The sequence below is a fragment of the Galeopterus variegatus genome, unplaced genomic scaffold (assembly GCF_000696425.1).
Source record: "Galeopterus variegatus unplaced genomic scaffold, G_variegatus-3.0.2 Scaffold501, whole genome shotgun sequence".
Taxonomy (NCBI): domain Eukaryota; kingdom Metazoa; phylum Chordata; class Mammalia; order Dermoptera; family Cynocephalidae; genus Galeopterus; species Galeopterus variegatus.
This window is the reverse complement of record NW_007726612.1, coordinates 121,218-126,098: the sequence shown is the minus strand read 5'-3', so window position 1 is coordinate 126,098 and position 4,881 is coordinate 121,218.

The following is a 4,881-nucleotide window of genomic DNA, read 5'->3' as shown; positions in this document are numbered from 1 at the left end:
CTCTCCCTCTGGGCTGAGCTCAAGGAGGATGGGGTGCCGTTCTGCCTTGTGGGGAGCTTCACTCTCTTTGCCAAGTACCGGCTCTGGGAGCGGGGCGGCCTGGGAGAGGGGGGTGCCGGGACGAGGTGCTTGGCACCACGGCCAGAGGTGTGCACGAAATTGAGACAAGTCGCAGGTCGCCATTTTAATTGCGGCTCCCAACACGCTGGAGACCCACTTTCTGCCCTCCAAGGCGGGGGGATTGAGCCTTAGGTTTCAGTCTCGCCCTTTGCCGCCTCTCCCCATACCCCTCTCCCACCTCTGCCCCCTGGCGCCGGAGGAGGACTTCTCTACCGCCAGCCGGTGTGCTCCCGCAGGGGCCAACCAGGGCCGTAGCGGGAGGCTGTCTATGCCTAGGGAGTCACGCTGGGGGATCGCGGCTCGCCAGAGAGTGTCCAGAGCGTCTAACCAGTACTGATGTCTAAGTGTGAGACTGGGCAGCATCTCACCCCTACCGGTCCCTGGCATTCCCCTGTGCCCACTCCATCAGGTCTCTGGTCTGGGGGAGGCCTCTGGCGAGGCGGAGAAGAGCCCAGCTCTCGGTGGGTGCACATTCAGCTCCCAGCTTCCTAGTGGGTTCCGACACCTCCGATCTACAGCTTTCCCCGGCCATGCAGAGGCGCAGTGCTGGCACGCTGGGAAGGGTGAAGACTGGCATTTCTTTGGAGGAGGAAAGCCTAGGCAGACACCTGCGTCACTTTGCAGAGCCCCAAACGTCTCCCTTTGCAGGCCCTGGGGAGGTGGGTTCCCTGGATTGCGGAGCTGGCAAACGGGTCAAACAAGCACGAAAGGACAAGGTCCCCTACCCCAGCCTCCCAGTCGCGGGTGCTTCCCCCACTCGGGGCCTTTTCTCCCTTTCCTTTCTTCAGCAACCAGCCGGTTCCCGCTCGTCCGGCAGTCTCGCCGAGCCCAGAGCGTAGGGAAGCCGAAGAGAGCCAGGAGCGGCGCCTCCACGCTGTGGCCACGCTCGGCTGGGGGAAGGCACGGTGCCCCAGCCCTTCCTCGTCTCCTGCCAAATGGCTAGTGCGTCGGGGCGCTCTCAGGGTTCGGTCCGCTTCCATTTCCACTGGGCAGCAAGCACGCCTCTCTCTCTCTCTCTCCCTCCCCCACCACGAATGTTTTTTAAAAACATTGTCCAGCTGGGTCTCCCAGCGAAGAGATTCCTTGCAGCCTGTCAAGTCGGACTCTAAGATTTTGCTTCCCGGACCTTACTTGCTGTTGTCTAGATAGGAACCGGGCTTAAACTTCTGATGTGCAGGACACTTGAAACCAGCGGCACTCTCCAACTTTGGCAAATAGGGTCCTAGGAAAGTTTGCTTTCCATTTTGTCACTTTGGGACGATCCCCCATCTCTCCTTTCCCTGTAACCTCTGCCCCCAAGAGGCAAGAGTTCAGCTGCAAACGAAAAGCAAGTCATGGCCACTGCAGTCCTTTCTCTCTGGCGATCCCCTCTCTGAACAACTGCCTGTTCTGAAGGCCAGGGACCGAGTCCTGTGATTTGTCCTGTCGTGGATCTGGGAATATGCGGATCGGGAACTAGGGGGCTTTTCTGGGGGACCCGAGGCCAGGGAAGAGGAGGGAGCAAATGTCATGGCTGGCTTGCTGGAGCAGCCAGGGAACCAGAGCTAAGCGCATCCTGACGGGCTTTTAAAATGACATTGATTGGGACAAGCTGTTCCCAACCCCAGCAAGAGTTAATCTGCCTGTTAATCAAGGCACTAAGGGTCTCAATGCTAGTTTTATTAGCAACTGGAGAACAGAGGCGGCATCGAGGGATCAAAAGCCGGGATCCCAGATATTTGTCAGCGAGCTCTCTCTCAAAAAAAATGTATTTTCAATTAGAAAACAATTCCGCGCTTTTTATCCCTTCCTAACCCAGTCTCACAGACGGGGAAAACCAATGCCCGGGGACAGCCTGGGGACGGAGGGGCGGGGGAGGAGCTGCGGGTTAGCTCCTCTGAGTTCGGCCCCAGAGAATTTAGGAATCCTCAGCCTGGGGGGCTGAAGCCTCTAATTACTCCCGAAAGGAAAGAGAATGAAAAATGGAACAACAGAGAACACCACCAGTACTGGCATCCATTTCTCCCGATCAGTGCCCCACTCGTCAGGCCCGGCTCTGGCGCCCAGTGACGTCCGGCCCCCGCGAGCCACGGCCCGGCCCGCAGCAAAGTTCGCGCAGCTAGAAGGACTCTCCTCCCTTCTCTTCCGCGCTGCCCCCTTCTGCCCGGGAGGGGCGTTGGGTTCTCTTCGGTTTTCCTTTCAAAGTCTAAAATAAATAAATAAACTCCCCGGCCCTGGGGAAATTTGAATAGTAATTCCTCTAACCATCCAAATTATGTGAGAGGGTCTTAGGAAAAAGACAAGCCAACCACGTACGCCTCCGAAGGAGGGCACGGGAATGAGAAGGCGACAAAGGAGGTCCCCGGCTCGCCCTGGGCGCGGGGTGAGGACTCTGGTCAGAGGTAATTATGTCACGGCGTTTTCTCACCGTGACAGCCGAATAAACACGATCTCCAATAAACATCTCTAATGAGGGAGGAGGCAGGAGGATGGCTGGGTTTGATTTATGGCCAGAGGAGAAGGTCCACTTCCCACTGCTAAGCGGGCAACCTGCTCGGCGCCCAGCTCCGGGGAAAGGACCCTGCGGAGAAGAGGACCCCGGCCCAGGTAAGGCAAGCGGCCGGGCGGCCACTTCGCTTGTCCCCCGCCTTCCGGGAGAGGTGGGCAGGGGGCGGCCACCTCTCGGAGTTGGGCGGTGGTCCCAAACACCTGTCACAGGTGCCTGAGATCCTCATATCCTCCAAGGGTGGACCTTCCTCCAGAAGGTCTAGAGGGGGGCGCCAGGAGCGCGGGGGGGCGGGGAGGCGAGCCCGGGCCTGCCCTAGAGGCCGCCCCAGCCTCCCGGGAGGGGTGCCACCGTGCCCCGCCTAAGCCGGCCTGGGCATCTCCACTTAGAACTGGGTTCCTGGGACTTTCTCCCCACGGAACCACAGGTTACCCTAAGTTTGGGATCATCTCTTCCCTGACCCACTTCGAGGAAACTTCCGGCACCCGGCCTTGGCCCTCGCGAGCGGGAGGGTGGCCGGGCGCCGCTCTTCCCAGCACTCCGCGGCCGGGCTCCCCTGGCGCCCACGCTCTTCCCGCCGAAGCAGCGACCGCAGCGCCCGCGGTAACCCGAGCCCGCGTTCTAGCTCAGTGAGAATCGCTAATTATTAGGTCTTGTAAAGTGAAGCTCAAATCACACGCTGGGGGCTTTACGCGCTGCCCAGCTCTGCGGGCCGCATTCTTTCGTCCTCCGCTCCCTTCGGAGAAACGAACTCCATCTCTACGACTTTGTTGCGGTCCAACCACCTACACGTTACAACCGCAGGAAACTTTTACCGCACCACGCCCGACCCACAACGGAGCGTTTGCACGAGCTCCAGGTGCGGATAGGGACTTCTCCACGCGTGCATGTCCTGAACTGAGATGCGGGGGAGATCTGGGTGCAGACTGCCTCGCCACCTCCCGTATGCCTCACTGTCGCGAGCGGCTTCTGCAGACAACGGCAGCAGACCCCCTGCTCCCAGCACCAGCCCAGCGCCCGACTGCAAGTCCACTCTGGGAAGTGGAATACTATATTACTTTTGCAGGAAAGCACTCTCGGCAAAGACTAGTCCACCGCCCCGCTGCTCCTATCCCGCCCTCAGTAACTCCTTTCCATCTTTGTTTGCCTCTTTTAAAAAAGCCAAAATCAAGCCCCGGGGCCACATGGGACTGGCTTCGATTGAGGGGCACCCGTCGCGTGCAGCGGAGAAGCGCCGTGGGCCGCGAGCCGGGTCAGGGCCGAAGCCCGGACAGTTACCTGGGAGTGGAGGGCGGGAAGGCAGGTGAGCCTGGCGGCGCCGGTTCCCACACTTCTCACCGCCGCTCGGCAGGGGAAGTGGCAGATCTGACAGCCGCGTTCTACGCGAGGACCTGCCCCAGAGTTTAAATGTCAATGATAAGAAAAGAGGGTGCTCAGGCAGGCGCTAACTTTCCTTAATATCCACGCCAGCGCCGTCCTCATTGGCTGCCCGGCCCGCGTGACGTCACGGCGGCCAGAGTTGGGCTCAGCTCCGCGCGGACTAGCTTTCCGGCCGGGCAGGAGCCTCCCCCACCCAGCCCGGGTCCAGCCAGCTCCGTCCCCTGCTCTGGCCTGCCTCGGCCCGGCCCTTGGCTGTCCACGCCCATCCCGCCCTCCTTTAGGAAGCAGAGTCCACCTCCAGAAAACTAGTCCTACCGAGTGCGCTCCTCCTCCGCCTCGGGCACGCGGGTCCCAAGGTCCCGGCCTCTAGGCTGGCCAGACACTTCTCTGGGTGACCTCCCTGTCCCTTCCTCCGATCTCCGAGGGAGTCACTTCATCAGAGGGACCCGAAGGCCGCGCCAAGGTTAAGAGGTGCCTGAGGCAGAAATAGTTTTCAGGAGGAGCTCGAAGTGCAGTGGGTACCCCAACCTTGCCCTCGCGCCAAGTCACCAGCTAAGCACAGATGGGGGCTCCGAGGAGAGAAGAGCGATCCCTTCTTCCGGGCGAGGCCAAAGTCCTCGCCAGGCCCGCTGGGCTCTCATGAGGGAAGCCCCAAACAGGGCCTGCCCGGGCTTCCCTCATCCTTTGGGCTGAAAGGACCCAGCCACGTAGAAAATGTAGGTGATTGTATTTATCTTTGACTTGGGGGTTAACTGTTGACTTTGTGGCCTAGGGGAAGAAAATAGGGAAATCTCAGATGCTGAGGTCAGGATTCCTATTCCGGGCGCTGCGGAAATAACAGAAATTGGAGCGGGGTCTGCAGGATTCTGACCCGGTGGTCTGCGCCTGTTTTTGCC